Below are 23,705 nucleotides of genomic sequence, written 5' to 3'. Positions count from 1 at the left end.
ACAATCAAGCCCACATCTGGTTTGCTACTGTCCACTCCAGAACTGTGCATCTGGAAATAAGTGCAAACTCTTTTTTGATAAGGGTACCAGAAATATTCATAATTCTACTTCTGGTGCACAGAAACCTTTTCTTTCAGCATTTAAAGGTCCTTTTTCTTTTAAATGTGTAGAAAATGTGCACTCAAGTCATATATATTGAAGTAATGCATATATGGAGCAAGTAGTTCATGTGGGAAGAGAATGAATGCATGGGAGTTAAGTTTAAGAGAAGTTTTTTATCAGTCCAAAGGGAGAAAATTGAATATACCTGGAAGTCACCCTGATACATTTTAATAACAATGCTGCTTATATTTCACTTTGTTGTTTTGCTGTGTGCTATTAGTAATTATTTAAGCAGAGTGGGGCTTCTTATACATGACAATACTAGTGGAGGACAAATTTTCAAAAAATATGTGCACGTACCTTGGAATTGGATTTTCCTGTACTCAGGACAAAGATGACTTTCCTGTGGGTTTCTTCAGCACCTAGCACAATCCTGACTGTGTCTCCTGGGTTCTGCTGACACATTAATATGAAATAAGTTTAGCCTGTGACATTCTCCTTCATTCCCTCCTTAGCCCCCAAATACATAAGAACCTTTTTACCTCCTAACCTTTCAGCTTAACTAAATATTGTCTTTGCTACTGTGGCTATAGGCTATTCTCTCTGAAACTGAAGAAAGGTTAACAGGGGAGTGTCAGGGAGAAGTCTCAGATCATCCTGTTCTTGGAGTTAAAGGGATGCAGTGAGTTGTATAATTGGACTGCTTGTTTGCATCGCTGCAAGGATCCTGTGGTCACTATTGTCCTTGATCAGTCCTGAAGTTTAGGGTCTCTTAGGGTTTGTCTCCACTGAAGACAAAACCTGCGATTGCATGTGCAAACATATCACTGCTAGCTTGTATCTATAATTGGCTTGGGTAACAACGGCAGTGGAGACAGAGCAACTCAGGCTATACAAGTCCAGCAGGGCCCTGACTGCTTATTTGTTCAGCTACTAGTCCAATGCCAAGTAATAAGAGTAATACTCGGGAGGACTGAACTGTGGATCCTGTGCTTGGAGGTAAAGGATCACGTAAGACTACTGAGTGGTCTCAGAACCTCAGTCAAGAAAGACTCGTGGGAATTAGTGACCCCCTGAACAGTTCTCTACAGTTGCATATCAGAAAAGTGAAAAGGGAGCGAGCAAAAAGGTGGTGATCATAAGACAGGAAATGGCCAGCAAAGTGGCTTGACTAGTGATAGCACTGTAGGGAGTAGTGCTGGGAGAGGAATACAATAGAACAGTGAACAGAGATACCTCCCTGGGGTCTCAGATGTGGGCAGAGAAGCCTAGATAGAGGCAACAGTGTCTGTCTGCTCACCAACTCTATGTGGCAAAGCAGCCCTGTATACAAGGCCAGAAGGACAAGTATGCTGGTGAGGTATTATTTGAGCCTGGGGAAAACCTGGATCTATTTTTGTTGTTCAGGTCTCTGCTTTGGAACCACATGTTGACTCCTGCAGGGGAAGGATTTCTATGTAGCTGGAGAGCTGTGTCACATGAAAGCACCTAAATTAGTTAGTGAAAAGATAAAATAAAAAGCACCAGGCACCTGAAGGGCAGAGCTACAGGAGAGGATATGCCTGCAGATCCCCTTTCATTTAGGTCTTTCTGTCTGGGACCAGATTTAATCAGGCTTTAGTCTCAGAGTACCACAGATTTTGTGTAGCTAACCATCTGAGCCCTGTTATTACAAAATTATCTGTCTTACACAAAAAATATACCCTCAAGAGGTGAGCAAGAAGAGACACTGTGACGTTTTCACAGTATTTTACACCAGCTCTGCACAGGTATAAATGACAAGAAAAGGTACAAGAACCCAGAGAATCAGGCTTTGACTGGTTCACTGTTTTTATCTGATGGAATCTCAAATGGCAAAGGATTAGTAGAAGTCAGTGATTAATTGGTGATATTTAATATCTTCCTGTGCTTTCCCCACTGTTTAAAGATGCTTTGCCATTTGGTGACTCATAAAAGTTGCTGTTTTACTACTTATTTTCCCTCCATCCTCCCATCCATTAGTGACTCCTCCCTCCACTGCTTAGTGTTGTCTGATGCTGAAATCATATTAGTGTATTGAACCAAACCTGTGTTGCCAGAGAGAAACAACTGAAAACAGTTTAAAAGGCATCAAATTCTGGCAATTTAGAAAAAAGCACTGTCCAGATAGTAGGGAAAGAGAGAAAAGAGAAGTTTACACTTGTTTGAAAGAGAAGGAAAGAATGTAGGTAGAAAGAATAATGAAAAGCTAGAAGAGAACTGAGGGGAAGGACTGTAATAAAATGCTGAGCATGGGGTGAAGTGGAAAAATAGCATAAACTATGGAAGAGAGAAGAAGAGGAAAAAGCTATAGTTCAAAATAGTTAAATATAGTTATTGCTATCTAAATATGACTGATGGTTCACCTAATCTGGTATCCTGCCTTCAATAATAATCAGCACCAGATGCTATTAGAGGTAAGTACAAGAAATCTCATAAGGGACAATTACGGAATAGCTTGCCTATAAAGATAATTTCTTCATAATCCCAGGTAGTTAAGTAGCCAGCATACAGCAAAAATCACTATCCTCGCTTATTATCTTTAAAAAGGTCTGACAAGGAAGACATAAACTTTGAAAACAGACAGTGAAAAATGGAAGAAAAGATACCAAGACATAATGGAGAAGGACTCAAAAACAGGAGAGAAAAGGAGAGAACAAATCCAAACAACCCTAAGTAAGTAAATGTGGGTTTCTTCTGCAGAGTGCAATTCCAGTGTTAAAATAAAATGAAGCAAATAAATGATCCAATATGTGCATGGTTATTTGATAGATATTTTCAACTTATGAACATGCATAAAAATCACAGCGAGTGATGTGAGAATTAATATTGCGGGTCCTGCTACTAGACCTGGCTAGTGGAGTTGGGTAAATTTTCAAGCTGTGTACTAACTGTTTTCTGGACTGGCTATCCCCTTGTCTAGGAAAATGAGACAGTGTATGGTGCGTGGAGTATAAGATCCTGGGAGAATGCCGTAAGGGAGCTGCATTGCTCATGGGAGTCTGTGCATCACCAGCCACAGTGGTCATAGGATCCTAGGAAAGTAGGGCTTGGAAGGAACCTCACAAGGTCCACTAGTCCAGGCCTGTACTCATCCCTGATCCCTCGTAGGATCATCCCTGACTAAACCATCCCAGCCAAGTGTCTATCTAACCCGCTTTTGAAAGTTTCCAAGGATAGAGTCATAGTCATAGAGACATAGAGAAGTGGGGCTGGAAGGGACCTCCAGAGGTCATCTAATCCAACCTCCTGCCTGAGGCAGGATCATCCATATCCAAAACATCGCATACAAACGTAATTTAAGCTTTACATAAGACTACCATCAACCTTGACACAACAAAGACTACACTCTAACCTGCCACAGGTAAAGTAGAAGAACCATGGCAACCAATATCCTGCTTCTATAAAATGTTGTCAATATATGCTCAAAAAGTCCTGGGCAGAGGGCAGCTCCTCCTGTTACTGAAGAAGGCAACCCCCCCCCACCACAGTCCCCACCAAACTGACCATGGGGTAAAATTCCTTCCTGACCCCAGATATGGAGATTAGTCTGACCCTGAGTGGAGGCATAAGACCCTCCAACCAGACACCATCAGTTTTGTTCTCAGCAGGAGCATTGGCACACCCCAGATGAGGTCCCCAGTCTTGGCTATAGCCAACACTCAATGTCTCTGGAAAGCAAGGCTGTCCCTAGAGGGGGGCAAATCAGGGTGACTGCCCTGGGCCCTGCGCTTTGGGGGGCCCTGCAGAGCTAGGCAGAGTGGCCATGGTGACTGCGCTGCTGCTGTCAGCTTTGTGTCTGGCCGCTTGCCCCCCCTCCACAGGCGGCAGCGGCTTCTTCACATCCAGGCCACGCAGGGACAGGGCCCCACACAGTCTGATTTGCCTGGGGCCCTGCAGCCTGCTTGGGTTGTCTCTGCTGTTAAGGATTAAAAATACCCTGACACATATAGCAGAAAAAGTGTGCATGTGTGTGTGTGGGGGGGAAGTGTCATAGTGCACTCAGGTTCCCTGCTCCTTTGACAAGTGGAAACTACAAGGGAAACAGCCCTAGCAGTGAGTGGGGAGTCCTAGCTGCTGCTTACCAGGGCAGCCAGAGTGAGCTAGTGGCTCACACCTGCCAGCGGTCAGCTGACCGGAAGGGGTAGGGCCTGGCTCACATATAAACCCTAGGGCTGAGGCCAGGATGGCATTTTCCTGCCTGCAGCCAAGGGGGAAGGAGCTCTTCCAGAGCAAGCAAGAGGGGAGAGACATGACTGCAGGAGCAGCTTCTGATGCTGGTGAGGAATGGAGTATTCCTTTGGGCCAACTTGGCACAGGAAGGAGGCCTTGGGGAGATCACAGCCCTCCTGCAGGACCCTGCAAAGCCTAGAAGAGTGGAAAATTCCCATGCTAGAAAACAGTCATAGCTACACCTAGATCATCCCTGTCCAGGTACTAAACTAACCCAGGATGCTGTTGGCTTTTTTTGCAACAAGAGCACACTGTTGGCTCACACTGAGCTTGTGGTCCACTATAACCCCCCAGTCTTTCTCTGCGGTACTGCAAACTAGTTGGTCATTCCCCAGTCTGTATTTGTGCATACAGTTATTCTGTCCTAAGAGTAGGATTTCACACTTGTCTGTGTTGAATCTCATCTGATTGGAGGACCATTTCCCCAGTCTATCCAGGTCATTCTGGATTCTACTTGATTTGACATTGTCTGCAAATCTGTTAAGTGTGAACTCAATCCCACCATCCAAATCATTAATGAAGATGCTGAACAATACCAGACCCAGAGCAGACTCCTGGGGAATCCCACTTGATACCTCCTTCCAACTAGACAGTGGGCGTATCTACACATGTAGCGGTTCTTAAACCAGCATATACATGTGTAGGTTACAGTGCAGTCGGCACAAACAGAGCTACTGCACAGTAAGGCATCTACTGGTGCTTGACTGTGCAGTAACTGTTCAGGAGCAAGCTTGCTACCTGCATCATGCAGTCGACATAAGTTGCCATAGTTATTGTGCAGTATGGGTACGCATGTGCAGACACATGCCCATACTGTGCAGTAGTTTTTGGTTACTGCACAGTAACTTAAGTATAGATGTGCCCAGCGAATCATTGAGAACTACTCAGTGGGCATGTCTACACGTACTATTAATTAGCAGAAGGCTTACTGCATAGTAAAATACTATGCAGTAAGTGTTCCTGGAAGCACATCTGTACATGCTCCCTATTGGGATAAGATTTGTTCTCAACAGGAGCAGACTTGTCCTGCCCTACTCTGCCCCCCTGCAGCATCCAGGGGGAGCTCCAGGTTTCCCCAGGTGCTACTCCATGGGCTGGCTTGAGGCACAGGGCCAGGAGAGCTCTGCCAGCTGTAGTGGCTGCTGTCTTCTGACCCTATGCACAGCAGGAGGGAATTTTGATTTATACCAACCAGGAGACAGCTGCCCCGCAGAGAATAGAGCTCTCCTGGCCCTATACCCATAAACACACAGCTGCCAGCAAGCCCCCACCTGGACAGGGAAGCCCTGTCCAACATGAGGCTTGCTGGGAGCTGTCTCAGATGTGGGGCAGCTGGCAGTGAGCCTCCTGCCAGGTGGGAAGCATTGGGCTTGCTGGCAGCTGCCCTGCTTGGCATAGAGCTGGCTGCTCTGGGGATAGAGCTGCTTGGCATAGAGCTGGCTGCACTGTTCTCTCCTCACCTACAGAGCCTGTTACTTTATCACAGAAGCCAATCAGGTTGGTCAGGTGACTTGCTCTTGGTGAATCCATGCTGACTGTTCCTGATCACTTTGTTCTCCTCTAGGTGCTTCACAGTGGATTCCTTGAGAACTGCTCCATGATCTTTCCAGCTATACAGGTCAAGCTGCCTGGTCTATTATTCCCTGGAACCCCCTTCTTCAAGATGGGTCCTTTTCCTGTCAGAATCATAGAAAATTAGGGTTGGAAGGGACTTCAGGTTGTCATCTAGTCCAACCACTTGCTCAGAGCAAGACCATCCCCAATTATATCATCCCAGCCAAGGCTTTGTCTACCTGGGTCTTAAAAACCTCCAAGGATGGAGATTCTACAACCTTTCTAGGTAGCTTGTTCCAATGCTTTACTACCAGTCATCCAGGACCTCATTCAGTGTCTGAGTTCTCAAAAAGGATAGTCAATATCTCGAAAATTACTTCAGCCAATTCCTTCAGTACCCTCAAGTGCATCCTGTCTGGCCCTGTTGATTTTTTGAAAGCAACTAGCTTTGTGAAGTAATCCCTAGCCTGTTCAGCCATTACTCTAGGCTATTTGTCTCTTTCTCAATCTCTGCTGACACCTGGTAGTTGCCTCTATTTGTAAAAACTGACACAAAAGAGGCATTAAATACTTCATCCTTTTCTGTACTGTCTGTGACTAGATTGCCTTCTGCATTCCTTAAGGGACCAATGGAATCTTTGATTTTCTCACTCTTGACATGCAGACCACGGTCACTGCAAAGCCATGCCAAAATCTGGGTGGAAGCCTCAGTAGCCTAGGGCTGTGCCTGTACAGTGATTGCACAGGTACAGGCAGAGGAAAAGCTAGGTGTGGCAGGGGCTTTGGTATTGCTGTTTTCCAGCCATCCTTTTGATTTTCCTGCTATCTCCTCTTTCCTCTTCTGCTGCTGTGTCCTGGAGAAATTCCCTCTCTCTCTTTTACCTGCTTGTACTCAGAAGGCTTACAGAGCAAGAAAATGACTAGGGAAACTCCATAGCCAACTCCCTGTTCAAACTCCTCTGTTCTCCGGTCCTGTGTTGCTGGTTCCTGTGCCTTAGTGATCTTGTATCTGCATTGCTGTGTCTGGTTTTCAGGTGACACCTTCTACAGAGCTGTTAACCGCTCTGGGGCTATGCAAAAGAACACTGTGACTTTTTTTTTAGGTCTTTCTTTTATTTTTTCCATGATGATGATGGCAGAGGCGGAAGAGTTGTTGGTGTTTGTTTTGTTTTTTAATTCCACAAGGGAATATCACTGCAATACTATCTGCCTTCTCCCCACCCCTCTTTCCTTTACCAAATAGGAGTGGAATGGTTGCTCTGGTAAGAGTCAACCCTTATGTGGTAGGGGAAAGGGTTTTTAAAGTTGCAAACAGCTTTAGCAGAGTCAATTTTTGTATAAAAACATGATACACACCACTGAAATAGGGATTAAAATGGCATGACTTTGGTGCTGCATCTATATTTACAAATGACCTATTCCAGAACCACTGACTCACTTGAACAAGCTATGTACGTGCTATATCATCAGGATGACTGGCTTTCTGGCAGCAAAATAATCAGCAAGCTATGAAACTAAACTGAAACTGCTGCAATGATGGGTGTTTATTTTAGCTCATATTTGTGAAACACTCCCTCAGTTGCTTAAAAGGATGTTTTATCTCCAGTGTTAGTCTTTCTGAGCTATGTGAGTTCCAAGTTTCCCTGTGCAAAACTTTTGTGTCCATTTTTTTCTGAAAATGATGCTATTTGATTCTCACCTCAAGTGAAAAATGTTATTTAATTTTAGCTTCCAATCAAACTGCTTATAGAAAATGTAATTTGACTGGTTTTTCTAATACAACCATATTGTTTCTATTTTTGACAGAATTCTCAGAATACTGAATGGTAGAGTGCTAATAATTTAAAAAAAACCCCAAACTTTCAAGATCAGTCTGCTTTCCAGACAAACATGCAGTGTCTAACCACTAAGAAAACTTATCAATACTTCTAGGATGAACTGGTTTAACAGACACTGTCCTAGTATTTACCATTCATGTTCATACCTTAAACTCCACCAAGTGCACATCCCTTTGTACCCCACATACTCACAAGAGTACCCTGCCTTCCTAAAGTATTTCCGTACTAGAAATGTCTGGTATATATGGCTATACACCCTGCGTATATTCTTTGATATCTCTCCTCCTTACCCATCTTTTCCTATACACCCTTCACCCTAGAATCCTCCAGTTAATTCTCTTTAAGGATTAAGAAAGGCAGTCAAGAAGAAAAAAAAATGCAAGTACCCACAAAGACTTTTTCTGCACCACCCAAGGAAGTGTATAATCTAATCAGTCATGGACTCTCTACTGGTGTAGACCACGACTGTCTATTATCTTTCTATAAGTGTGGGGAATCCTATCTCATCATGATTGCTTGCTACTGAAAGCAATTCAAGGGAGGGGCTATAAAAACACTCTGCATACCTTTGTCTTATACACAGCTCTTAAATAATTACCTGCCTGTCCACTTTAAATCAGATAGTGTAGGAGGTTCAAAATGCTAATATAAATACACTAAGCCTTGGTCTATATCTAGCTTAAACAAGCACAATGGCAGAAAGTCTGCCAGGACTGTACAAAGTAGCCCCAACTTCTCCATGAAAGTGACTCATAGGGGTGTGCTTCCTGGACCAGAAAAATGAGGATACATCTGATAAAGGAATATAAGTCTCTGGCTACTGGGAATGCATATGGTTAAGGTATGGGAATTTCCGAGTTAAAAAGGTATTTTTGAAAAACTTTGCTTAGCTAACAGAAGTCTATACAAGATTTTTGTGTTTTTAAAAAATGTTACATCTGATAGGTGTTTGCATGAGAGCACCGGAGTCTGTTATTCAGAGATCTGATATAACAGATGAAGTACCAAGGCAAATTTCACACTGCGCTGCTAATGAGCCCCAACTACACCCCAGATGGAATAACTTTAATAGGTGAAATAGTAGGTCTCCATATCCAGGTATGTGTCAGTCATTACCCCATGGGGACTAATGTTTTTGCAGCATGGGCTGTTGGAAAGCATAAAATGACTTCACAAAAGGTCACAGAACTGTTGCCTGATGAGTAAGTCTTTACTCACTACCAGCATGAGCTCAGTTGTCACATGTACTCTAGAAGTCTGAGCATCTATACAATATTGCACCAGTCTCTTGTCCTGCCTCTTGCAGGTAGCTATATTTAAAAACTGCACTCAGGAGGCTGCTTGGTTTCTGGTATCTATAAATAAAGGTACTTATGTGCTTCAAGGGGCTCTTCTTCTACCTCCTCTCCCTTTTTATATTCTCTGCACTGGCAGTTTACTAGTCAGACCTAAGTGTACACACCTTCATTGTTGCTCTCTAGTCTCTCCCTGCCAGGCAGAGGATGATAACATTTTCACTGAATCCAACCATAGACTGGAATCTATGTGAAGACAACTGAGCTATAAGTCATGCAATTAACCCATGGACTGCCCACCAGCAATAATGGATGTGGGGGGAAGTATCTAGTCCTGACACTGTTCCTTACTATAATTTTATGTTCTGTGCTACGTCCATTGCTTTAGAAATAATAGCCATGAGAACATGACCAAATTCAAAGCATGAGAGTAAGATCATGCTTGCAAAATCATGCTGGTTGTGAAACCCCTGGAAAAAGCATCCTCATGTGTTAAAGTTTCTAAAGAGTAACTGATAGAACATGTTGGTTGAAAATATTCTGAGTCTTAGCACCCAGCAATCCTCTCTCTTTTGAGGCACATTCCCTCACTTTCTTTTAATTTCTAAATAGTTTGTCCACTGGCCTTCAAACTCATGTCCTAGTTCTTTTTCAGATCACATGTCTGCTCTCCTTTCCTAGGACAGTGTTTCTCGGCTAGGATGCCATGGCACCCTAGGGCATCTTTAGACCCTTTCAAGGATGCCACAGGTTACCACACAACATTAGCACTGTTAAATGTGAAAACATGATTCACAAGATAAACACCGAGTTTTCAAATAAGAATCCGTAGTGTTAAAAACTTTCTGACCTGTTCTGATCTGAGTTCATTACAAAATTGCTCTATTTTTCCACAATCAAAAACCAAATGAAAGCTAAGAGCTGGCATTTTTTCCAGTGGGTTCCTCGAGTCTAAAAAAGGTTGATAACTACTGCCCTTGGAGGTGATATTCCATGTCTTCCTCTTGCAGCACAAATCTAAGTGGTGGCATTCAGACTGAAACTTCCAAGGCAATGAGGATGACCCCAGCATATGCTACTTCAAGATTTCCTTTACTTTGAAGTTTGTTTTAGCCTTCAGGCTGACACTAATGGAACTGACATCTCTCAGCAGTTGGAGCAGCAATGGCCAGATGCCTTTTCTTCTCCTGACACTGCAATCCATGGTAAAGGGATAGCTTCCAGGTGCCCTTTCTATGAATTGAGCGATCAGCAGCTATATTAGGCCTCCAAAACTGTTACAGGGAATTAGGCATTCATAAAATCAGCATGGAGATACAACCCGTCATTGACACTGAAGGGTTCCTGGAATCTGTTGGGAATAATTTTTGAGGAGATGGCAGGAAATTCTTGAGGGATTTGGTGTACAGTTGGGGATTTGGCATTTCAAATGTTTATTGTGTATCTGTGTGAAAGTGTTCTCGTATTACACATTCTCTTCCATCTTATAATGCCTACATGATGCCTTAGGGAACAAAAGTTCCCTAAGGTGCTCAGGACATGTGTTTTGTCATGGCTGTAGAGCACTTTCCCCAGAGGCCAGATTGTGCAAAAAGTGTAACTTGTGTAAGCACCCTTAACTTTCACATTCCAGAAATCCTTCCAGTCCTTTATTTAAATGTCATATAAATTAATTTAGACTGTTTAATTTAGATCTAATTGAACTGACACTGGAATGAAAAATTTGCCATCACCTGCTGATCTGGGGTAAAAATGAAATAAGCTGACTGGTACATGTTTCTAAATATTGCTGTTACTCTTTGTTGCTTGCAGTGGCATTCAGACTTTAATATGGGACTATTTCTCCGTTGGAAGGTTTCTGACAAGAATAATACTACTTTGCATTTATCCAAGCCTCCCAAAGCACATCACCAGGATTTTCTAAAAGCAGTAATTTCTTATACAATGAAATTACTCCAGCAGAAGAGAGGTATGACTGTTCTAAGATGCCTGTTCTTTTCATCAAACTCACTGATCCACTGTTTCCCTAGGTAGTAACAGTGGCCACATCTATACAGATGCTTTACTGTAGAGTAGACTAATGAGCTGCAGAGCAAAGCATCACTGTCTACACATGCGATGGTATTATACCACAGTAAACTAATTTATGTCACAGTAAAATAGTACTCTCGGGGACAGTACTATCTTACACCAGGGTATTTACTGAAATTAAACACATGTTCACCATAGGCATAAATTGTTCCCAGTCAGCCCAGCCAGCGGAGGGCAACATTCCTGCCTGCTGCCTGGCCACATGACTCTGCACTTTCAGTACTCTCAAACCCCAGCCAGGCCCTCTACCGCCCACCTAACACTGCCACCTGGAGCCACGGGCTTACTCCCTGTGTTCCTTACTTGGGGCCTGCTCCATTCCAATTTCAAATTTACTACTATCCTGGGCACAAATGTAGATGCCGCACCTGGGAGTAGTTTATTCCAGCTCAAATTGCTGCAAAATTTATTGCTTCACATTAATCGCATGTGTAGGTCCACCCAGTGTGGCCAGACATGGTTCTCTTATTGCTATAAAAAGGCATTATTTAGAATGTTTCAATTTTCCCTACAGCTTCTGGGAGAGGCAAAAGTGGCAAAATGGCAACCACCCCTATCATGCAGATAACTCCATTTAGACTCTACTCAAAATCAATGGTTCATAGCACCCCTTTTTCCTCCAGAGCATTTATGAATTAAAAGGAACTACATGTGATTTCATTCTAAACTGCAACTTTAAAGTGGGAATTCACAGAGCAGTTTGACTACTAAAAATTTAAAGTTTTCTCTTATTAGGAAATAGATTTTTTTGTCTTGTAATAACTGGCTTTTTACTCCAGCAGTCAATTAACAGCTTTCACTGTTTTTCCCTGCAGGAAGCCACCTCAATTGCACAGTTTATCTCCATTGAGAACTGATCCAGCATATCAAGTGTCAGGTTTAAAAAACATCCTTAATCCCTGAAAATGTTTCCTCCTACTATTAAAAAGAAATCTGGAGTAAAAGAATTGTTCTTGGCAATGCCTTAGGCCACTGAGTGGCTGAGCTATGCCTCAGTGGAAGGGACTGGGTGGCAACCTAACAGGAATATTTATGATGGCCACAGACGATGGCTTTATAAGGAGTGGATTCCATTTAATTAGCTACAACATCTCCATCTTGCCCCCTGGAGGAGGTTTTATTGCAGGTACAAAGTTTCAGTAGCATAAAGAAATAATGTCAAGAAAAATGGATTAAAACCCAAAGGTTCTATATAATCCACCTAATTGGCTGAGGTTACTCTTATAAACCTAACATAACCCCTGCCCCAAAAATCCAGGACTTTGGAAAATAATTAATAAAAGCAAAACAACTAAGTTGTGGAAAGATGTTCTGGCTCAAATGTTCTCTTACAACTGAATTTGATTTTTTTTGTCTTTTTTTTTTTTGTCCCACTGAAACATATTAAAGAAAGCATGTAACTGGCATCCTAGGACAACATTCAGATAAATTATTAAATTTATCCAAGGTCTGGAGGCTACTCAAGGCCTAAAGCGTGGTGAAACTAAGAAGGTAAAATTACTGCTCGCACAGTAAAGCGTTAAAGTGCAATCTAAATTTATAAACAGTTCAACTGAATAGATATAGCCTTGACTTTAAAAAGCATCACTCTCTGCTTAAGGATGTTGTTGTTCATTAAATGACCAGCATTCCCATCAGAAATTTCCAGCACGGGTAGTCATTATGGAACTTATGATTTAAATCTTCTGTCAGTTGTAGACCAGAAGAGCTTTTTCCTATTGCAGTGTTCACAGGAAGGGATTAAAGAAAAATCACAGAGAATCCTATCCCCTGCACACCCTATTTATTTTCCTGCTACAAATATTCAGTATAGATAGATATCACCTTGAAGCATAAAACAATTACATGTGTTCAAACAGTTTCAAATGTATTTATGGATTATTTTAAATCACCTACAGACAGACATAATCCATGATGTATAATTCATTTTCTCTATCTTTGAAGGGACACTTGCACCAAATATGTTCATTTCTAACAAAGAAAATGTTTTCACTGGAAAATGTGGAAGGGAAAACAGCAATTGAAAAAAATATGAAAAACAGAGACCTGTTAATATTAAAAGACTTTACCTAATTTGCATACTAAAGCACAGAATTTGTGCAAAAGAATTTATCCTGAAAAGATTCAAATGGAAATTAACAGGACCGTGTGTGTGTTTAGTTCTCTACACTAGTACATTAAGTTTTTGAATCCTTGCTTCTAACTTATGTAGCTGCAAAGAATGCTAGTTAATGTTTTTATACACAATATATTTTCAGGTACATGAATCTCAAGAAAATGACGAGTCGAAAGACACTGTACAAAACATGCAAGAACATTTGCATATAAAATGAAAGCATAATTATAATTGTTCATAATAAACCTGCTATCCCAGTAGGTTACTATATGGAAAGGTTAGCATTGCAACTCTGATTAAATAACCTCCCCCACAACTCCAGGGATCCACATGTGCACCTCTGAGTAATACCAGTAAGCACTTATTCAAACAGTCCTACTGACCACAGTAGGAGTCTTTCATTGAAAAAGTACTAACCAAATGGAATAATGGCTTCATAGTCTGGCCCCATTTAAGCAAAAATTATTTTAGGATTAGTATTTTACAATCACAATACATTAATCTTAAAATATAACAATGGATAACTTTCTTTTGAAAGCAGGAGACATTATAGAATCAGGGTTAAGTGAACATAACACCGGGTCCTGTTATAACAATATTTCTACATGCTGCAGGTTGTAGACTATCGGTGATCTTTCTGCAGAACTCCCATTGTGAAGTCTCCCTCTGTGCAAGAATCTCATTACCAAGTTTTCATTACATTTAAAAAAAAAAACACTTGGGGCCACATTTTTCTCTGTGGTACAAACCAGAAGTGTCCTTGCTGAAGTAAAACTGGTCCAAGAGTGGGATCCAACCCCTGTATTACATTGAATATAGACTTACTAGTCTATAAGTGCAGAGCTATATATTATGATAGTGTGCTTGCAGAACAGTATCTTATACTATCAATACCTTGAAAACTTCCTAATACTTAGAAAATTATGCAACAATTGACAAATCATTTAAAATGTTTTGATTCCCCAAGTTGATCAGGTGTCACTGGCACTCACGTGCCACCAATTAAATAACTTTACAATTTTTGAAGAAGTAGAAAACAGCATTATTGTTGCCTTAGGCAATATATAAAGGAAGTAAAATAAAAATTCCTACTTAGCTTCTAATTAGGACAGGGGCGAGTAAAGTCCGACCCGCGGGCTGGATCCAGTTGGCAGTGGACTCCATTTCTCAACTGCCTCTGTGCATGGCTGGGCCAGCTGCAGCTGCACATTGTTACCTGTCCGCTCCATGTTTTTGGGGAACCCTGACACAGGACACAGACTGTCCGACTCACAAAGAATCGCCATCCCTCCCCCACCTAAACAGAAACTGATTAAGATGCAGTGAGAGACTCACCTAAAACCCTCCAGATAAGGGTAACAAAAGTGCAACAACTGCCCTAGGTCTCATTTGCATCTGAGATGGGAACAGATGACCATTCATTTACATGAGAGATAGAGAACAGAAAACCTGAAGCAGAGACTGTAGTGAATTCTGGGATCAGCAAAGCAGGGAAGCACTGCATGATGGGAAGCTGCGTTCCAAATGCTAATCAACCCCCACACCCAGCTCAGCATTTATCAGACCAGTTCTAATCTGGATTTACGAAGGACTTTTCCTTCCCCCGCACCAAGCAAAAGTAAGTTTATTGGGCATCTCGGGCCGTACATTCCCTGGTCCCACTATGGGAGGCCTATGTAAACTTAATTGGCTAAAACTCGGTTGCCAGGTTAGGGAATGCTGAGGCAATAGACTGAGTCAGAGGGGGTATGGGCAACATTTGAACAATGGCACAGGGTGCATCACAGCGTCCAGCCCGTTGGAGCCCTGTCCACAAGTATTGTCATACTTTTCCCGAGACGACTGGTGGAAGTCTTCTCCACAACAGGTTATGAACACTCCAATAAGTGCCGTAAGTCTGTTAAAAGACTGGAAAAGTAAGATCTGGAAAAGTCATGCTAAGCTGAGGCTTGTTCACAGCAAGTAAAAATCCAAAAATCCTGATGTTGCAATCTATTGTTTCTGACGACACCAAGAGATATCCCATCAAGTATATCTGCTATCCATAAGAATGTCAAGCTGGCTCCCAAATAGGTGTTTCCTGAGTATCAATCAAGTTCCTGAGATGTTCCACCCAGATAATCCCTTGTCAATAGAAAAGACAATTCGATTACAATATTGAAAATGCTTGAAAGAACCTGAACTGGGGGTATAAAAATCTGTAAAAGAAGCAGCAGTGTGTGCTGACACCACTCGCTTTCTTCTGGAGAGGCTGCAGGAGGAAGATCATCTCCCTTCAAGGATCGTGCTGAGAACTTTGACCTGTCAGCTTTGCAGCCCTAGTGCCTTGGACTGGTGAGATCTCTTTTCTCTTCTCTCTCTCTAAGCATAGATTTCTGAACTTGAACTGTATTAGTTAAGCTTGAGCTAAGTTTCCCCAAATACTTAGTGAAACCAGGGTATACTGTGACTGTTTGCGTTTGTTTTTCCTTTGCATGTCTATCACTACTAGTGTCAATATATATTTCATCTACTTAGCAATAAATAACTTTTATAGTCAAACTGGTGCTAACTGGGTATATTTTGCCTTCTTTACTTCTCTTTCCCCACTTGCTCTGCAGCAACGCCCCTCTTACCTAAGCTAAAGATCCCTGTGAAGCCTAGAAATACTGTGGGGTCTGCTCATCAAGAGACTAAAAGATTGGGACGTGCTGAGTTTGAAACACATAAGGGGATCAGCTTGTACAGGCTGATTGACCCAGTTTGGCTCAGATGCCCTAATGAACTGAATGCTGGCCCATGAGGGTGTCATCTGGACACCCAGCCAGATTCAGAGGTATTCTGTTTAACTGTGTGCTTGTGTCTGACTGTGGTTATTGTTGCTCTGATGAACTGATTCTTGGCATATGAGGGTGTCAGCTTGTCCATGCTGATCAACCCAGCCAGGTCAGGCGTGTCATGTTAATCTGTGTGTGTTTGTGTGTACGACTGATTTGGGGACTGGAGAAACCCAGCCCCACTGAACTAAGTCCTGCAAGATAGCTCCACTGGGTGTGAGGGCTCGTAGAAGGGAGAGATACAGCTCCATAATAGAAACACAAGTAACACAAACAGCACATTGATAGAATTACCAAGACCCTAGCCCTAATAAATGAGCACACCCCAAAGTAGCGGGCAAATCTGGTAACAACATGAAAGCGCAAGGCTGTAGTTGCTATGGAGACCTGCCCCAGCCTGGCAGGGCACACAGCAGAGCAGGGCAGGGGGCTGCTCTGGAGCCACTGGGATATTGCGGCAGGGGCAGCTTACTCTGTCCCAGCTCCAGACCAGGGTATCACCACTGCAAGGAGCCAGCAGAACTGTGATGTGCAGCCTGCATGCTCCGGGCAGGGATGTGCAGGCAGCAGATTGTGGCTGTGTCCCAGCTCCTTGCAGCACTAACAGCCTGGCATGCAGCAACGGCACAGCCACGATCCCCTGCCTACATGCCCCTTCCCAAAGCATGCAGGCTGCAGATTGGGGCTTTACCCTGGCTCCAGAACAAGATGCCCCCGCCGCAAGATCCCATTGACACCAGAACAGCCCCCTGCCCTGCTCCACCACACCTTGCCAGTGCAGCTGGGGCTGGTCTCCATAGCAACCCCAGCCTTGAGCTTTTAGTGCAGCTGTGGCTGGGGTCTCCATGGATACCGGACCCAGCCATGTGGGCACCGGTTGCTGGGAAATGGAGTCCAGCTGCTGGCCCGCTGGATCAGCCATTTTGCCCATTCCAGAATTAGGATGACTGACTTGGCATATTGTATATTTTATGATCATGATACAGAAGAAAACAAAAGATAATGAATAATTGTATGGGTCAGTTTCACTTTACTTAATTTGGTCACTGAGACACAGTAACATTGACAATGTCTACAGTAATGAATAAGGGTGCACTGATAAATATTTTCTTGGCCGATATTGATGACCGATTATTAACCAGCCATGTTGGCCAATACCAACCTGATAGCCAATTTACAGGAATGCAGCCCAGCAGCTGGGAGAGCAGCATCCTGCCAGTAAGTCAGTAGGGGAGAAGGGGCAGGGGAGGGAAAGGGTGGGGTGAGGGCAGGGGCTGGGGCAGGTGCTGCCCAGCCAGGGTGGTGAATGCGACCCTGGATCAGGGTGCAGGGCAGAGCTATGGATGGCTCATCCAGAGGATGCAGGGTGAGCGGGTAGTTCCCTGCTGCTGTGCGCTCCCCCCAAGGAAGGCATAGGGGGCATGTGCCCCTCCCAGATTTGTGCGTGGGGCAGATGTGGGCTGCCCGCTGTGAGCTCAGGGCTAGAGGCGGTGCCAGCCTCTTCCCAATGGGGAGGCTGGGCTAGAGCTATGCTCAGGCTTGGGCAGGCTCAGCTGCAGGGGGCAGGCGGTGGCAGCACTGGGAGGGATGGCTACGGGGAATACTGGAGTGGCCATAGCCCCCGAAGCTCAGCCCTAATGCCACCCCCACTGCCGCCCACCTTGCATAGCTGATCCTGCCTGGCCTCTGCCTGCCCTAAGCACAGCCCTGCCCTGCTAAGAAGAGGCTGGTACAGCCTCTGGCCTTGAGCCCACAGAGGGCAGCCCGCCTCTGCCCTGCGCACAAATCCAAGGGGTATATGGCCCCCATACCTCCCCTGGGGTTGCACACAGTGGCATGGAGCTATGCCCCTGGACGAGCTGCCAGCAGCTCCAACCTCTAGCCTGCCCCAGCGTCACATTCACCGCCCTGGCTGGGCAGCGCCTGCCCTTGCCCCAGCCCATCTCCACCCCACTCCCTCACCATGGGGGTCACGATCTGCCCCTGCCCAAAACATCGCTTCCCTTCCCCCCGACAGACTTATTGGTAGGACACTGCTTTCCAAGTTGTTGGGCTGCATTCCTGGATGTGTGCGCGGTGAGACTATCAGCCAGAAAAACCCAAAATAATGTTAATTTTCCTGTTATCGGTGCTGATCCAATATGCAACCAATATATATATATTGGTGCAACTCTAGCAAAAAAATCATACAAGTTATAATCATGTTAACTAACTCTGACTTTAATGGATCCATATATGAAGCTAGTATTTGTTACAGGCTTTTACGCTAATTCCAAACTAATGAAATAAGAATGTCACACAATTCACAGAAGGAACAAAAAGGAAAAAGAGGAAAAAAAGTTATCAAATACTGAAAATAAAAGTTTGGGATTAATTCTGAACCTAAGTAAACCTTGGATCTGTAAAGGAACCATGAGAAACAGAATCAAAGAAATGTGGAGCTGGATCAGATCTCAAGAGGTCAGCTAGTCCATCCCTTTGTCTGAGGCAGGATCAAGTGTCACCCTGTGTTGTTGGTATGGCTCAACAGCCACAGTCTAGAGCAGTTGGGCACTTCTGAGTCAGAGCATCCCTGATTAACATGCGTCTAACCCAGTGCTTCTCAACCCTTTTAGAGTTAGGGCATCCCTCCATAACCTTTTTTTAATTTGGTGGCACTCTGGTTGAGAATTGCTATTGGTGCTGCTTCAGTTTATGTCACTGGTTCTCAGCTGGAGAGATGCTGCCAGCACAGCCAGGTAAAAATGTCCTGCATGCCTTGTGCACAGTCAGATAAGCCTAAAACAGGCAACAGTCCCTGCTCTTGCCACAACCCATCCTGGTCTGGTCCCTCCACACTCCTCCCAGAAACAGAGGTGTGTGGGACAGTTTCACATGGCTGCTGCTTCGTCAGTGCCTGCTCCGCAGCACTTCTGAAAGGAGCTTGGGGCATCCTGGGTGAGAACTGCTGGTCTAACCTGTTCTTAAAAAATTCCAACGTTTGGGATACTGAAGCCTCCAGTTCCAATGCTTTCTTATAACTTATAACTCAAAAGTTTTTTCCTAATATCTAACCTAATTCTTATCTGCTGCAAATTAAGCTGACTTAAGTTCAACTCCCAGGGGATATACAGAAGGTAGTCAATCATCAACCTTTTCATAATAATCTTTTACCTATCATTAGGGACCTGCTTAATTTGTGGCCAGACAAAGGAATTTTTGTGGTTTGGTTGCAGCATGACAAGCCAATTTCATGGGCGTTTCCCAGTGGCCCTGCCTCTTACCACTGATTGCAGGTGGTGGGAAGGAGGCAGGAGGGATGAGGGGGCAGCTGCCCTTTGTGCTGCTCCACTAGCCAGCACCTTCCCCTCCTGGGCAGGCAGCTTTTTTTAAAGCTGATTTAGTGGACAATTGTGTATTTCATAGTTTCAGCAAAACTGCAAATTAAGTACATCCCTACTTGTTATGTTCCCCTTTGGCCTTTTCTCCAGATCACGGCTGTTCAGCTTCCCCCTGACCATGGGACAAACCCTGTGCATATGGCTATATGCTGTGGGGTAGGCCGCCAGAAACACTGCCCCCCTTCCCCCCCTGCAGGCTATGCTAGCAGTGCCTTCCCCACTCCACTGCCCACATGTGGGTAGCATGCAGTTCCTCCCCCTCCCAGCTCTTTCCTCCACTGTGCAGCAGTGGGAGAGGTGGCTGCAGAGCCCACAAGCCGTAACTTGATCCACCCTGCTCTAGATTAAAAAAATCCAGTTTCGTTAACTTTTCTTCATAAGTCCTCTTTCTACATTTTTGTTGTTTTGTTGCAATCACCTCCCTTGTGCTATAGATGGTGCTTCTGTTACTACATCTAAGATTGCCTTTTTCACAACAGTATTTTGTTAACTTTTTCCATTAGACTTTTCAGCTCCTTTTCTACAATACTGTTGTCTAGCTAGTTATTCCCCATTTTGTATGTGTGAACTTGATTTCTCCTTCTAAAGAACAGTACTTTGCACTTGTCTTTACTGACATCTTTGTCTTTACTGGTTCAAAATCATTAAGATTTTGGACCATTTATCCAATTTATCAAAATCAATCTGAGTTATGAACTAGTTCTCCAAAGTTCCTGCAACTCCCTCCAAATTTGGTATCATCTGCATCAACCAAGACATTAACGCAAATATTAAAGAAAACTAGACTTCCTGAGAGACCCATTTGACTTGTCCTTTTCAATGATCTCTGATGACTCTGTTCTTCCTGCCAGTTTTTCCTTATTTTTGATATGAGAATGTCATATAGAACTGTATCAAAGGCTATATTCAAAGGCAAAATAAACTTCACATTTACTGCTTCCCCCTATCCATGCAGCCAATTGCTCTACCAAAGAATTAGTTCAGTTTGGTTTGATGTATTCTTGACAAATCCACCCTGGCTGTTTTATTACTATATTATCCTCCAGCCATTTATACATTCATTGCTTAATAATTTGTACTAGAATATTCTTAGTCATCAACATTAGGCTGACTGGCCTGTGATTCCTTCAGTACCTCTCTTTAGAGACTTCACTCACTCTGCATGAGCTCTCAGGGCAAATGTCAAGATTTACCCTTAACTCTTAAAATAGTGCAAATGTTTATCGACTAGGTCTGTTCACTGTGAAGTTGAAATGAAAGCCCGACTGAGGTTTTTCACAGTTTCACACAGAAGTTTAGGGCTGGGAGGGGGCCTCATGAGGTCATCGTGTCCAGCCCCCTTGCTCCGGGCAGGAAAGGCTGCTGTTTCATGAACACAAGACACAGAATTTGGCCTGCCCATGGGGGGAGGAGACGGCAGGGATGGACCTGTAAGCTTGAGGCCTGCTTAGTCAACTTTAATGGAAATTAATCTGAATCTGAGTTACACATGCTCAGTAGAGAAGAACAGTCAGTTACAAACATAGCTCCCATAACGTCAAATACGGTAAATCAAATGAAACTAGATCATAGTAGAATCATAAAAAATTAGGGTGGAAGGGACCTCAGGAGGTCAGCGAGTCCCAGCCCTTGCCTAGTGCAGGACCATCCCCAACTAGATCATCCTAGCCAAGGCTGGGATCGAGATATGTATATATACACACATATGTATATATACAATGGGCCCCCCGGGGTTTGAAAGCACGATGAAGACACCTCGGCCCCCCACAGTGGCACCTCTACAGAGATGGGTAGGGCTGTGCCTTGTTTTTCCCTCGTTGGTGCCACCTGCAGGGCAGCCAGGTCATCCTCCCCGACAGCTCGGCCCGTCTCGGCCTCGCTGCCTTCCTTCAGCACCGGCGCCCCCCAGGTCCCCTCCTGGCACGTTTCAGCGGGACCCCGCAGGCTCGCCGCCGCCTCCAGCCCAGCACAGCTCCCCAGGGCCGGGGCCGTGCTGGCGCCAGCCGAAGCCGCGGGAGGCCCCGGCCCGGCTAGCCTGGGCTCAGCGCGGCCCCGCGGGCAGGGGGAGTCCCGCGGAGCCGCCAAGCCTCGCGCCCCCCGGCCCGGCTCACCTGGCTGCAGCCGCGGGGCTTCAAGTCCGCGGGCGGCCGTCGGGCAGCGCTCCCCGCGCCGGCAGGGAGAAGGAAGCGGCGTCGGACTGCGCGGGCCCCACGGTCGCACCCTCCGCAGCCGCCCCGGGGAGCCCTGATGGGCGCCGCCCTTCCCGTCCCCACCCCGCGCTGCACGCTGGGCCACGGTGCGGGGGCGCCCAGCCTGGGCCCAGGCGTTTCCCTCCGGCAGCGGGCGGGGGCGGGCGTGGTTGGCCGCCCCTGCTAGCGAGGCAGGTGCGGTGAAGGAAGCCCTGGCTTCTCTTGACCTCCCTCCCGCCCACCTAGCGGCTCCTTCCCGGACGCCGGCCCGGGCCCCTTCAGGTGTCACTATTCCGGCCAGGCTGGCTGAGGTGTTTGACTCACACAAGTGCGAGTCAACCGGGCCCCGACCACAATGCGCCCTGCCTCCAGTTACTCCTGTGCCACAGGTCCACTCTCCCTGCAAGGATTTCATCCTGGTTGTTGCCAGTTCACTTTTCCCCTCTGAAGCCGCCATTTTTACTTTGGGAAAAAACTCCTGAACAGTTTATGCTCCTGCGAGAGCAGCAGCTTTCCCAGGAGAAGCCGAATTTCTGTACCTGGTCTTCACTGAGCAGATAGGATTTTGCAGCCTGTTAAACTCAGGAGTGGTCCAGTCATCCACCCTGGCGATCTTCAAAAAGCATCTCTACGCCCATGGTGCCGCCCAAGTGCAGGGGCCTGGACCTGATGATCTGTAAGGGCGCTTGCAGCCTCCAGAAAAAGAAGTGTTGCAGAGAACAAAGGAAAGCCTTAGGTTTGCTCACTGTGTCAAAAAGGGGAACTAACTTAGACAATCCAGTAAGGCTTTTTTTGTCCTGTCATCTAACTTCTAAAACAGAACAAAATGAAGTGTGCCGAATACATTCATAGTTTATTTTAATTACTAGACTAAAAATTAACTTGTGGCCCCTGCCAGTAACTATAATGTCTGTGGTTTCCAGTTTTACTTTGATTCTGACTACCGTACACTGTTCATGTACTTACAGGCATTGCAGTTGCTATTAGGAGACCCTCTTTTTAGTTGCTTAGAATTTTGCCAAACTTAAAGTGTTTGGGCTGGAGTTTTTTATGCCGTGTGTTTGACAGGGGCTGAATTGTTTTGCAAAGTCTCAGGTTAAACACTTTAACTATTTTCAGGGAAGTGGTTGGGGAATATTTGTCACTGAGTACTTTAGAACAGTGGTTTTCAACTTTTTACATTTTTGGACCCCTAAACAATTTCAAATGGAGGTGCAGACCCTTTTAAATTCTGAGTGTGGGTATTCACATACTTTTGATTGATACCAGCTATCTTTTGTGGACCCCTTAGACATAGTCTCCAGACCCCCTGGGGTTTGTGGACCACAGGATGAGAAACACTGCTTTAGAACAAGGCCTTGCGTTTTGGCAGGGAATGGGGCTGTGCTTTTTGTCATAAAAAATCCTCCCACATTTGACCAAGATATTAATCTTTGAAAAATTTCACTCTAGGCCGCTCATCAGAAATTTTTGAATCTGGCAATTAAAGTTTCTTATGCTTCCAGCTGTACTGAACATGTTTCAGTAGGCTACGAGCAGGTCTATCTCTGCGTTTGATACTTTCAATTCCTGGAACTGGAGATAGAAATCATTTCAAAATGTCAATTCAGATTTGTTTTAAATTTCCTGCTGACATTTTGAAAGTGTCATTAAAATAATCAATTTCTCATGGAAAAAAATAATTTAACCAGCATGGCACGTTTCTTTAGGACCTTTCTGGTGGAAAATTTCACATACCCCTTCCATAAGCGATGCAGTAGTAAAAACACCTAACTCCAATTTATACCAGTGATTTAGTGTGCCGTATATCTGCAGTTGCTGAATTATGGAGATTAGTTCTACAAGTAAAGACTTTTGTTAGCGTTAATGTGCCTCTACTGGTTTTACATATATATAATTTATATTTGCTGTATTCAGTTTTCCTGAAATACAACTGAAGAAATAGCTGATAACATTAATGGTGAGCTTTTCCTTGTCTTGGTTTATTTATAGTAGAGGACAGCAGAGTAGGTGTCATTCTCTCTTTGTGGACACATGGCATACATCGTCCCCAGAAAGAGTTAAAAAATGTGA

The 23,705-nt window shown here is 44.5% G+C and overlaps 1 protein-coding gene across 4 annotated transcripts in view; it reads right to left on the bottom strand.

Moving 5' to 3' along the window:
- The window catches only part of APBB1IP (amyloid beta precursor protein binding family B member 1 interacting protein), a 107,303-nt gene extending 84,922 nt beyond the window's left edge, over positions 1-22,381 (bottom strand). Inside the window, exons 1-2 of one of the 4 annotated variants that reach the window (XM_090047386.1) lie at positions 22,172-22,381; positions 463-558 (exon numbers count right to left, since the gene is read on the bottom strand). The gene's annotated coding sequence lies outside the window, so the exon portion shown is untranslated. Of the gene's footprint in view, positions 1-462; positions 559-21,554; positions 21,836-22,171 lie in introns of those variants that run through there. The other 3 variants (XM_090047385.1, XM_090047384.1, XM_090047383.1) reach the window with 3 other exon arrangements.
- Positions 22,382-23,705: the final 1,324 nt, after the last annotated feature.

This window comes from Crocodylus siamensis, chromosome 5, assembly GCF_052110815.1.
Source record: "Crocodylus siamensis isolate JL-2025a chromosome 5, ASM5211081v1, whole genome shotgun sequence".
Classification (NCBI taxonomy): Eukaryota; Metazoa; Chordata; order Crocodylia; family Crocodylidae; genus Crocodylus; species Crocodylus siamensis.
Note: the sequence above shows the minus strand (reverse complement) of the source record. Positions and strands in the feature narration are given on the sequence as shown.